This window comes from Bidens hawaiensis, unplaced genomic scaffold (genome assembly GCF_021521415.1).
Source record: "Bidens hawaiensis isolate Kalapana, Puna unplaced genomic scaffold, B.hawaiensis_p1.1 tig00044839_1, whole genome shotgun sequence".
NCBI classification, from domain to species: domain Eukaryota; kingdom Viridiplantae; phylum Streptophyta; class Magnoliopsida; order Asterales; family Asteraceae; genus Bidens; species Bidens hawaiensis.
In genome coordinates this window covers 139,331-152,123 of record NW_027497976.1, presented here as the reverse complement: position 1 = coordinate 152,123, position 12,793 = coordinate 139,331, and the positions used below count along the sequence as shown (strand labels likewise).

At 39.7% G+C, this 12,793-nt stretch overlaps 2 pseudogenes; both read left to right on the top strand.

The window, feature by feature from the left end:
• The first annotated feature begins 244 nt into the window (after positions 1–244).
• Positions 245–3,372, top strand: LOC143595243 (calcium-transporting ATPase 12, plasma membrane-type pseudogene; annotated as a pseudogene).
• Positions 3,373–8,935: 5,563 nt separating this feature from the next.
• LOC143595242 (putative calcium-transporting ATPase 13, plasma membrane-type pseudogene) lies at positions 8,936–11,907 on the top strand (annotated as a pseudogene).
• The last annotated feature ends 886 nt before the right edge of the window (positions 11,908–12,793 follow it).

The window sequence follows — 12,793 nt, the reverse complement described above, 5'->3', positions numbered from 1 at the left end:
AATTTCCAGAAAATATGCATCAAACTTATAATATGGAGGCCACCATATAGACCAAATGGTCAGTCTTAATTCGTTGTCATTGTTACATGTTATAATAATATTTCTCAATCATACTAAATCCAAAACTAGTGAATTTCCATGTTGTTTCTAGGCAGTTTCCTAGAGTAATTAATTTAGTAATTAGTATATAATTGAACTACGTTGCTCCATCAAGCAGAACATACACATTGAAATCATTCGTATCATGCTTACCCTTACCAAAGCCAAGAAACGATGGCGTCGGGCATACTTCATCATATGTTTCGCAAACGCCATCTCCAAAAACTTTGTATCACCCGTTACCCAAGTCCCGACATGCTCTGTTATTGATATCATCCTTCTAAGTGTTTAGCAAAAACCTTTGACACTGATCTTGATCATGGGATCACTGTCAGGTGTTTAAACAAAACGAGATTAATTGTGTTTGGTTCCAGTCCAGTGAGGTTGTTTTATTTTGCGGTCGAGACTCTTTGCAAAGATGCCAAGATTCGCAGCCCACAAACTGCTGTTCCTCAGGTTGGTATTAATATCGAACAGATGTCTGGCCATCATGCCTACAACGTTGATCAAGCACAACTCACGGATATCGTACGAAGCAAAGACGTGAAAAGGCTTAACAGGTTCGATGGTGTCACGGGCTTAGCAAACGCCCTTCACATGCATCTTGAAGATGGAATCAATGGTCAAGATTTAAGTGAAAGACGAAGCGTGTTTGGTTCGAATACTTACCAAAAACATCCTCCAAAGGGTTTCTTTTCTTTTCTAGCCGAAGGTTTAAGCCAGAAATTGTTTCTTATACTAATAGTGTGCGCGGTTCTTTCTCTTGGTTTCGGTATCAAAGAAGATGGAATCAAAGACGGATGGTATGAAGGCGGAAGCATACTTCTCGTTGTCTTTCTGGTTGTCGTTGTGTCTGTGGCTAGTAACTTCAGACATGCGAAACAGCTTCACTGGCTCTCAGAAATAAGAAATGATATCACGATTGACGTTGTTAGAGAAGGAAGGAGACAAAGGATATCGATATTCGATATAGTTGTCGGAGATGTTGTGGTTTTAAACGTAGGAGATCAGATTCCAGCAGACGGGTTGCTTATTGATGGGCATTCTTTGCTAGTTAGCGAGTGGAACATGACCGGTGAGACTGGGCATATAGTCAAACACTATTAATAATCCATTTTTGTTCTCGGGTTCTCAGGTGGTTAACGGACATGGCCAGATGCTCGTGTTATCAGTTGGAATGAAAACCGACTGGGGCATGTTGATGAGTTCTAAAACCAGTGATTATGATGAGGAAACGCCACTACAATCACTCGTCAACAAATTAACTTCTTCAATTGGAAAGACAGGTCTTGCGGTTGGTTTCCTGGTTCTTCTAGTTTTGTTAACTCGTTACTTCACCGGAAACACTGAAGACGTAAATGGTAACCAGGAGTTTTATGGGAAACACACGAGTTTATGAAAAGCACTAGACTCCATCACTGGTATCTTGATGACGGTAGTATCCATCATGCTGGTGGCCATCCCTAAAGGTCTACCGCTAGCGGTCAGGTTCACATATGCATATTCTATGAAGAGAATGATGGGCGATCAAGCCATGGTTCGGAAGTTATCTGCCTGTGACACCATGGGCTCAGCCACGATTATATGCACCCATACAACCGGAACCTTGACTACGAACCAGATGACCGTAGAAAAGTTTTGTCTCAGTCTCGAGTTCATGGAACCAAGTTCTTCCAATGTTCCTTTTCAAGTACTTGAACTTCTCCACGAGGCAGTCGGGTTCAACACTACCGGTACAGTTTTCAAACCCACTTCAGGATTTGTACCTGAATACTTCGGATCCCCAACTGAAAAAGCGATTCTATTGTGGGCAGTTGATGTTCTGGGTATGGATATGGGGAAAGTGAGACAAAGCTCGACTGTTCTTCATGTCGAACATTTTAATTCCGAGAAGAAACGAAGTGGGGTTTCGGTTAGGAGAAAAAATGACAACAGGATTCATGTTCACTGGAAAGGAGCTGCGGAGATGGTACTAGCAATGTGTTCAAAATATTATGACAGCAACGGGCGTCGATCAATAGCGATTCAAGGACACAATTTCAGAATATAATCAAAGGAATGGCAGCAAGTGGTCTCAGGTGCATTGCTTTTGCGCATAAGAAGGTTCCAGAAGGTACAAGCTACCAAACATTACCAGAAGAAGGGTTTACTTTACTCGGGATAGTCGGGTTGAAGGACCCATGTAGGCCCGGATCCAAAAAAGCTATTGAAACTTGCAGGTTTGCTGGAGTTGAAGTCAAGATGATAACCGGAGACAGTGTATTCACAGCAAAAGCCATTGCCACCGAATGTGGGATACTTGATCCGGGTCAAGAAGTATGTGAAGATGAAGTGGTGGAAGGTGTCCAGTTTCGTAATTTCACAGATGAAGAAAGAATGCAAATGGTTGACAAAATCCGTGTGATGGCAAGATCTTCACCTTTTGATAAGCTTTTATTGGTAAAGTGCTTGCAACAAAAAGGACACGTTGTTGCGGTTACAGGTCATGGGACAAACGATGCACCTGCACTCACAGGAGCCGATATTGGACTTGCAATGGGAATTCAAGGAACTGAAGTAGCCAAACTGAGCTCGGATATTATCATCTTAAATGACGATATTGCCTCTGTTTCAGCCGTAGTAAAGTGGGGACGGAGCGTGTACATTAACATCAAAAGATTCATCCAGTTTCAACTCACGGTAAATGTCACCGCTCTTGTTATTAACTCCGTTGCGTCCTTAACATCGGGTTATGTCCACATATCTATAGTCCAACTCTTGTGGGTGTACTTAATCATGAATACTTTGGGCGCACTTGCACTTGCTAGAGAACGGCCCAATAAGGAACTCTTGAACAAACCGCCCGTGGGTCAGGCCGAACCGCTCATAACAAATATCATGTGGAGAAACCTATTTGCGCAGGTTGTTTTCCAGATTGCAGTTTTATTGATGTTGCAGCTTAAAGGTAAGGCGATATTTAATGTGGATGAGAGGGTGAAAAACACAATAGTTTTTAATACTTTTGTGCTATGTCAAGTGTTTAATATGTTCAACTCGAGGAAGCTGGAGGAAGCGAATATATTTGAAGGAATACATAGAAACAGATTGTTTGTTGGAATAACTGGGATCATTGTAATCCTTCAGATTGTGATGGTTGAGTTTTTGAAGAATTTTGCGGATACAGAGAAATTAAGTGGTGTGCAGTGGGGAATTTGTGTTGCAATTGCAGCAGTATCATGGCCTGTTGGACGGTGTATGAAGTTGATACCAGTACCTGATAAACCATTTTTTTGAGCTACGCAATCAGTAGGTGATACACACGACTACTGCAGTATTATGATACGATTACAACAATGTTACGATTTGATTTTAGTTCTCTTTTTTGTTTAAGGTTGTGAAAAGGTAAATATGAAAATAAAAATTTAAGAATATCTGGTATGCAATGCCACTTTTGCTTGCAAAGAAATGAAATGGAAAATCACATGATATGCATACATGTTTCAAACTTTTTTCGTTGAAAAAACGACTTTAGATTTTAATAAGCCTGAAAAAATGGGCGAATATGGTAACCTGTTTTACAGGTGTGGTCATAGTGACTTCTACCTAAAATCGGTTAGGATCAAACCCGTCCATTTTAAAAATATCAAGTTGGTTTGTATCAAAGGGGTTCTAACTAAAATAAGTTCACCTTGAAATGAATCGTTTTAGAAAAAAGAAAATATCAATACTGACTCATTCATTGTATTTGCTTTTATGGTGGCTAGCTGCAAGGTGTGACTGCGATGGTATCGATGGTGATGGTGAAGGTGACGAGTACCAAAATGACGGTGGGAAGCGCTCGCACATTTGAACTTATAACTAACTGTATGTGAACAATAATTATAATAGCGACTCAAGTTGACACACTGCGCAATTTTAATAAACTCATAAAATTGACCATTTTCGTACATTTTGTAGACCCAAACAATCTTATAGAACAGTTTTTAAACATAACTGAACCAATTGCTTGATCAGTGGGTTATAAACTTATGATCACCAATATTAAAACTATAAAAGTATCATGTCTTAATAAGGAAGTAGATAAACATGAAACAAGAAGTTTGCACTAATATAGTAATATTAACAGTCTATAAGCTTAAAAAAATAAAATCAAATCATCAGTTTTTGAGAAGCAATTTTCCAGAACCATAAGTAGAAAATTAGCATATATCTTAAATAAAGTAGTATTAGCAATTATTTAATTTAAATGAATGTAATTGTAAACAGCACCTGACTGAGTAGAACTTCGTTGATCATCTTCCCTTGTGATTATCACTGATTCGCACCTTAAGTTTTACCTTTTTAATAACAAAACAAAAAAATTAGTGGGCCTTACTATTATATATTTACTTTTTTCAAGACGCATTATTCTTTTGCCTTTCAATTTATACTTCCCAAAACCCTATGATCCTCGGCTCACACTCAAGAGCACCCATCAACAAACCCTCCAAATCCCCCCCCCCCCCACCCCCAAATGGCATCGCAACGGAAAAACCTTGAAATCTTCACCGGCGAGTGTGAGACATTTAGTGGTAAACAGACAAACCGTTTTGGTGGGAGGAGTGGCGGTGGATGTTGCTGGTGGCAGTTCTAGCGGAGGGTCTAGTGGTATATGTTATACAATATTTAAGGTTATGGAACAAAGGTTCAGATAAAAGAGATCAAAAAATGTAAAATAATAAAGAAACTTAAAAGACTGTTTTACTCATAATGTAACGTTAAAAAATAGACAGGGTTAGTGATTTAAGCGAAATTGGCAAGACTCGTGAAACCTCAATAGTTGTCAAAATAATATAAAGAAAAATTTTTAGATGAGAGTGGCCAAACTTGAAGACAATTTTTTGAACGACAAATTTCTGTTTATTATGGACTTGTGTGTTTATTTGCTTACTTGCGTTGATTTCAATTTCAAGTCGATAAGTATGATCATACGCCCCCCCCCCCCTTGCACTCAGGACCATGTTGTTATGAGTGGAAAGGGGCCTCATTATCCGAGTACGTTGGTTGTCTCCAACTGGAAAGGACCTTGCGTGCGTTTATCTGAGTACGTTGGTTGTTACCAACTGGAAATGACCTTGCTTGGTTGTACACATGTTCATAGAAATGTATGATTTTCTTTACGTATGTATATCAAATGTGTGATTCTCACCAACTACTTGTTAGTTAACCTTATTTTGTGTACATGCTACAGGTGCGATTATTAGGGGTTGAAGCTTGACGAAAACACTAGACTTAGGTTATTTAAGCAAATGGACAAATTGTTTAGTTGTGTTGATTTTTCTTGTATTTTTTTTTCAAACTTGTATATTTGATGTTGAAATTAATTAATGATAATATTGTCACTTAATAGTGTCACATATGTTTTGAACAATATGTACGTCACACTCGGGCGTTTTCGCTTAAGCCGGGGTGTTACACGATGAACCATCGATCGAGGTGTATATGTTTCATGATAGTTTGTTTGAGGGAAAGCAAAGGTTAAGTGTGGGGAGGCTGCAAGTTGTGCTATCAAAGCCGCAATTTATGGTTCTGTCTGGTAAGAGAGTCCGCAAGCAGGGGCGCTGATAAGGCAATTTTGGATAAGGAGGCCACAAATTGTGGCCCTATGAGCGTAAATTGCGGTCTTGTTCATAAAAAGACGCGGATTTTAGGTTTTTTGCCTCCATATATAAATATAACTTTAGGGTTACGAAAAGGGGACTTTTCACAGCCGTTTTGGAGTATTAGGAAGCCATTTTCCACCATCCTAGCACCTATCAGTCACCACAATCATCCATGCTTTCGTCCTTCCATACCATAATCAAGCTATTCAAGATGAAGATGCAAGGCTAAAGCTTCTGTGACCATCTCCGGGAGTAGAGTTGTGTTTGTAAGCAAGACCTTTTATATTTTGAATCTTTACATTGGAACTATGGTTGATTAGTCATTCAGCTGATTAATCTTTTGCGTTTGTTTATGCATTTAACAAATTTTCGAAATTAAATATTTTGTGATTTTATCAATTAATTGATTTGTGGTCATCAGCTTTTAGGATTAGGTTCTTAGATTCATTGACCCGTTTATCTTTAGCCATTAAATCATTTACATTTATCAAACCCTAAAACTATTAATAAATTAGGTTGTTATTCAACTAAGCCAATTGTTCGGATTAAGTTCTGACGATCAGCAAGGTCAAATATCTAGTCTTTTGATTATAGGTGTAATCAAACGAGTTTTCCAAATATGTGTAATCAATTGGTCTAGTTTGCTTCACAACCTGAAACCTAGAGTTGGTTACTTTTCTCTAATTATTTTACAACCAAATTAATGTTTAATCTGCTTGACATCGTCTGTCCGTCTAGCATAATTCGTTGTTAAGTATTGAACTTGATTAGCACTTTTCACTGATTCCATGTGGATTCGACGCCTTACTTACCCTTTCTAGTAATGGTATTTATTTATAAATGTTTTTGATTGACCTTTCGACATCGATCAGGACCCTACCTCCACAAGTCCCCCCCCCCCAGTCTAGTGTTGCTCCTGGGCGTGTAAGTGTTTAGGTGGAGCTTTGGACTTAGAATGTGTGCTTTGGGGTGAAGATTAAGGGTTTTCTTACCCAGTGCTTCCCATATGTACCTTTTTTCATGTATGTCTACTTTGTTTCGGGGTTTAAGAGGTTTTAAGTCATGATGGCGAGTTTGGGCTTAGCAGAGCATGTCTATACTGAGCAGAGTGTGCCCGTACTGAGCAAAGCGTGTCCCGCATGTGGGCTTATATGGAGGTGCCCAACCTTATATTCAATGAGTAGTCGTATGGGTGTGTTATAAGGCTCCCATCCTCGGCCGTATTTTGAGGTGACCAGCCTTATGCTCAGCGTGTAGCCGTATGGGTTTATTATAAGGTTCTCATCCTCGGGCGTATTTGGAGGTGCCCAACCTAATGTTTGGCGCGTAACCGTATGGGTTTATCATAAGGTTACCATCCCCGGGCGTATTTGGAGGTGCCCAACCTTATGTTTGGCGCGTAAACGTATGGATTTATTATTAGGTTGCCATCCTCGCATTAGGCGCGTAGCCGTATGGATTTATTATAAGGTTCCCATCCTCTGACGTATTTGGAGACGTCTAACCTTATGTTTGACATCTGTTTTGCATTAATATAAGCACTTAACTTTTTGTGTAATTTTTTAATACAAATATTATATACTCAAACTTTTCACATTTTTTATTTAGGCCACAATAAATATAAGCCAAAAGTTGGAGGTTATTGTGAAACTTATGAAATAATTCTCTTACTTTTTTTGAAACTAACATCATCTAATCGCGAGAGTCATCCATAATTGATTTAGACTTTTGTTATGCTTGTCCGTCGCAACTCAAACGTGTCCGGTGCGAGCTGACGCACGGCTTGTGTGGAACCGACACGCGGATCTTCTTCACACACAGGGGTTAATATGTAATTATTGTGAACTCTTTCCATCTTTGGACCATATATTAATATGATCCAAAAGCCAAAGGGGGTTCTATAAAACTTTAGAGTTAATTCATTTGGTTTGAAAACCTTTATCTTTCACATGCTACTGTGAGTCCAAGACTTTCTTTTCATATTGATAATTCTCTTTTTAGTTGAAATATTATAATGTACACGTTAATTAAAGAACGTGGTTGTGGCTTGGGTGGCTAGCAAAACCCTTTTTTTTTGTGGCTCGTGGAGTGTTGTATGCGGTCATCCGGTCTGCAGTGGCTGAAGTTTGCTCGCTGGAGCGCGTATGCGGCCCGCGGTTATTGATGTTGGCACGTAGGCAGTTAGTGGAGAAGCTAAAGTCATCCGGTAGTTGAGTTCCACTGTGCGGGAGAGTTGAACACGTCGGAGAGCTTGAACCTTCATTGATCTTTTCCCGAGTAGGCCGGATTTGATCCGCTGAACCCGCATGTAATCCACGGTGACGGGAATTGATCCACCCGAACTCGTATGTAACCCGTGGTGGCCAGATTTGATCCGCCTGAACCCGCAGGTAACCCGCGATGGCCGGATTTGATCCGTCTTAGATTGCTAGTAGTTCGCGGGGCCGTAATTAAAGTACCACGACCACTTAGGTGCAACCAATGCATAGAGATCCTCTGCCTTTAACCGCTTTGTACGGGTTTGATATGCATAGTTAGGTCGTTACCGGTGTATGTGTTGTTCTCACCAACGGACTTTCAAACGTGGGTGAGGTTGGTTGCTGACGTAAGCACTCATACTTATCGTAAATTTCAAAAGCAGAATTTATTATTATGCTTTCCAATTAGACTAAACGGTATGGTCGTCGAAATGCCGCTCCCTTGATGACATGGCAAGCGGTGCCGGCGGTGAACACGTCCCCGGTGGTATTGGGATCGCTCAGCGGTAATTTCATTGTGGAAAATTGGCCGCCCAAATCACCACTCAAATCATCTTCCCCATTAAAGCCTTTTTCTTTTTAGAAACAATTTACAACACAAACATGGATAGGATTCTGTTGAATAGATGAGGCCATGGAGGCTTCAGAAAGAAGACGAAGAAGATAGGGGTTGAATACTAGGGGTTTTTTTTCTCTCTATTTTTTATATGTTTAGTTTAATGGGCTTGAATCCTTAAGAGTAGGCTTGGGCTTGACATTTTAGTGATATTATAATTTTATATGTATCAGTTATAAATTAATAATTTTTTATATGTTTGTTATAAATAAATAGTTTTAATTAATTAGATGGTAATATGTTAAATTTTAATTTAATGTGAGTTATATAAATATTATTATTTTATTTGAAATTGAAGAAATCGAGAATTGGTAACCATTTCCTGAATATTGTGGAAAAAAATGGAGTGGATTGTGGTATGATGTGGGGCTGATGTGGTATTATAAAGTGAGAAGCAAAGAGGCATCCATACCTTACAATCACAAGATTCTCACATTGTAGCCTTTCGTCGGTTTCGAGATGCACAGTTCCATAGATTTTAAAGGTTTGAATCTACCGAAAATCTTAGATCTAGGAATTTTTTACCACTAGAACTAGGTTGAATTTTGCAATTGGAATCAGAGATCTGGAAACAATATAATGATTTCAGATTTGAGGGTGTAGGTAAGAAACTCATTAAGGAGTTAAACCAAAAAACTTAGATATGAAAATTTCAATTTGAAATCGTGATCGGTAAGTAACTCAGATATGTCACTCTTGATATGAAATCGTGCGTAAAATAACAAGAAACATATCTGAAACTTGGAGTAGAGAAGAACTAAGCGTCACCCGTTGTCGCGTCTCACAGATGGCGCCAATAAAGAGACTTAGATTCAACCTCGGGTCGATAGAATGGATGTTCTCCGGTCTTCAAGATGAACGAATCCACGCCTTCATCTTCTTCATCAGTTGCTCGAGATCTGCCATGGAAAGGTGGGGGAGTGGAGGTGACTGCCAAGAGTTTCCTCTTTTTTACAGACACAAATATACGTTGGATGCCAAGAGAGTCCCTTAAATGAGAGGTGAAGTTCCTTTATATAGGGGATTCCATGGCTACCATCATGAACCCCTAACCTTAGTGGGTCAAGCCTGGTTAGAGGTTACCTCCACAACCTCTCGGCCCATTGGGCCTTGGTTAACAAACAATAATAATATAACAAATATAATACGTAATGTAATAAGTAAATGTCATACAGGAGGTTTAGGACCCTAACTCCACACAATTGGAGAAAACAATAGAAGGAATGGTAGCAAGTGATCTCAGGTGCCTTGCTATCGCGTATAAGAAGGTTTCGGGAGGCACCCGTTATCAAACATTAACATAAGAAGGGTTAACTTTGCTGGAGATTGTTGTGTTGAAGGACCCAGCAGATCTGCAGGACTTGAATTCAAGATGATAACCGGAGATGATGTATTCGCAGCAAAAGCCATTGCAACTGAATGTGTGATACTTGAATCGGGTCAACAAGTATGTGAAGAAGAAGTGGTGGAAGGTTTTGTAATTTTATAAATGTAGAGAGAATGCAAAAAGGTTGATAAAATTCGTGTGATGACAAGATCTTCACCTTTTGATAAGCTTTTAATGGTACGGTCCTTGAAAGAAAAAGGGCACGTTGTGGAAGTTACCGGTGATGGGACCAAGGCACTTAAAGAAGCGGATATTGGACTTTCAATGGGAATTCAAGGGACCGAAGTAGCCAAACATAGTTCAGATATTGTTATATTAGATGATGGCATTGCCTCTACTACAAACGCATTAATGTGGGGACGATGCGTGTACAATAACATCCAAAAGATAATCCAATTTCAACTCACGGTAAACGTCGTTGCTCTTTTTATGAACTTTATTACAGTCGTAACTTCTAGTGTTGTCCCCTTCACTACTGTTCAACTCTTGTGGGTGAATTTAATTACGAATACTTTTGGTGTACTTGCACTTGCTACAGAACGGCCCAATAAGCAACTCTTGAACAAGCCACATGTGAGTCGGGCCGAGCCGCTCATAACGAATATTATGCAGAGAAACCTATTTGCACAAACTGTTTTTCAGATTACAGTTTTATTGATGTTGCGATTTAAAGTTAAGGCGACATTTAATGTGGATGAGAGGGTGATAAACACTATGGTTTTTAATACTTTTGTGCTATGTCAAAAGTTTAATATGTTCAACTCAAGGAAGTTGGAATAAGGGAATGCATTTGAAGGACTACATAAAAACAGACTGTTTATTGGAATAACCGGGATTACTATAATCCTTCAACTTGTGATGGTGGAATTTTTGAAGAAGTTTACAGATATAGAACGACTAAGGTGGTGTTTGTTTTTGCTTAAAACATCTACAGGAGGCTTATGTCTGTGGGCGCGCAGACATAAGCTTCTGAAGACTGTTTGTTTTTTTTTTAAATAAGATCTGCAAACTGCTTTTATGGTCTTAAAAAAGAAGCTATTGTTTAACTTCTTCACACATCTTCACACTTCTTAACATCCTACCAACACCTAATGTCCAACACCACCACCACCCATCGTGCGCCGCCACCACCACCACCACCCTCCACCACCACCACCCACCGTCCGCCACCATCACCGTCCATCACCACCACCGTCCACCGCCACCACCACCGTCCATCACCACCACCCACCGTCCGCCACCACCTTCCATCACCACCACCCACCGTCCACCACAACCACCGTCCACTACCACCACCACCATCCATCACCACCACCACCCACCACCACCACCACTACCGTCCATCACCACCACCACCCACCGTCTACCACCACCGTCCACTACCACAACCACCACCCACCACCACCACCATCCATCACCACCACCACACACCCGTCGGCCACAACCATCGTCCACTACCACCACCCATCGTCCGCCACCACCACCCACTACCACCACCTACCAATCCGCCACCAACACCGTCCACCATCCACCACCATCAACGTCCATCACCACCACCACCCACCGTCCGCCACCACCACCGTCCACTGCCCACCATCAACTATTTTACTAGTCTACAAACGTTAAATGACTTCTATCTAATGTGATATGTATGATAAGTAACTAATTTTCAGCTTATGCAGACGATACACAGTTTATAAAACAAACAGTATTATATTTTCAGATTGCAGCCCTTCAGACCACATCTTCAGTTGCAGACATGAAATCAGATTGCAGACAGTTTTTGTCTTCAAAAACAAACAGCACCTAAATAGCGTGCAGTGGGGAATTTGTCCTGCTATTGCAGCTTTATCATGGCCTGTTGGATGGTTTATGAAGTTGGTTCCAGCACCAGCAAAACCATTTCTTGAGTTACATTATCAGTAGGTGACACGTACAATGATCACAGTGTTATGATTTGATTTTAGTTCTCTCCTTTTCTTTTAATGGTTTGAAAATGTAAATATGAAGATAAAGATTAAAGACTATCTGGTATGCATTGATATTTTGCTTGAACAGAAATGAAATGGAAAATCCAATGGTATGCATACATGCTATAAAATTTTTCATGCAAAATGGGCGGATCTGATAATAGGTAAAAACAGGCTGCAGTCACAGTAATTTCCAACTAAAATGGAGTTGGGTCAAATCAGGCCATTTTAGAAAATATCAATTTAGTTCGTGTTAAAGCAGGTTCTAACGAAAATTGATTCACCTTGAAATGAGTCGATTATAGAAAAAAAAAAGAAGCAATATTAGCTCATTTGGTATATTTGCTTTTATAAACAGTCTATAACCCTAAAATAAAATCTTCAGTTCTTGAGAAGCAATTTATCATAATAAAGTCGTATTACCAATTATTTAATCAAATGTGAAATTTAATGATAATAAACTAATCAGATTTTGGAACGACCTGAGTATACATTTGTTGATTTGTAGTCCTTGTCTATTGCTAGTGGAGGAGGAAGTTCAACGGCCCCCAAAATTTACAGTCTAAACACCTAATTTAGTTGTTACAATGTCATTTTGGGCTTTATCTTGGGGCGGCATTGTTGATGTGAAGGGGCTTTAAATCCCGAACACCATGTCGGAGCTATATGCCACAACGGTACTTTATGAAGTAGGGGATTTATACCATAAACGGACTTTAGAAAGGAGGGATTTAAAGCCCTATTTTCTATGTGGAGATGATGTGAAAGGGCGGTAAAGCCCCTACACCACACATAGTCTTATTTTTATGGGGCCGGTATTGTGTGTAACTCCTTTTTTTATT